Source organism: Halyomorpha halys, unplaced genomic scaffold (assembly GCF_000696795.3).
Source record: "Halyomorpha halys isolate HHAL.00 unplaced genomic scaffold, Hhal_1.1 Scaffold274.1, whole genome shotgun sequence".
Lineage (NCBI taxonomy): Eukaryota > Metazoa > Arthropoda > Insecta > Hemiptera > Pentatomidae > Halyomorpha > Halyomorpha halys.
The window spans coordinates 192577-193092 of record NW_027104649.1 but is presented as its reverse complement, the minus strand read 5'-3'; positions in this window follow the sequence as shown (position 1 = coordinate 193092).

The following is a 516-nucleotide window of genomic DNA, read 5'->3' as shown; positions in this document are numbered from 1 at the left end:
TTTGTGAGTTTATTTTATCAAATATCATAAAAACTACAACTCCTACAAAGATAAACATAACTAACTATTGTGTAGGAAATTTAGCTAGCTTTAATATCAGCGCTGGGAGACACCTGTACGTCCAATAGTTTCTAATATGAAATTTTTCATAAATCTAACTTATTGTCCGACCAACTATAAATCAATTTATTTAAGCAAATGTCATGAAAACTACTATACCTACGAAGGCTATCATAAACTTCTTTAGACATCTGTACGTCACATAGTTCCTTAGATATAGAATTCTCAAAATAAATTAACTACTAATCTTTCAGTAAATGTTTAAGAAATTTTGCATTTTAAAAGCTATATCTCGAGAAATATTGGACATAAATAGCTCTTTTAGGACTAATATTTCAGAAAATTTACTCTTCTTTAAATAATGTTCTCTTAGATTTTCTATTGTTGTTAGTAGTTTTGAACATATAGAGCTCCGAATGAAAAATTAGTGTTTTTTTAAGGTTTTGTAACAGCCGC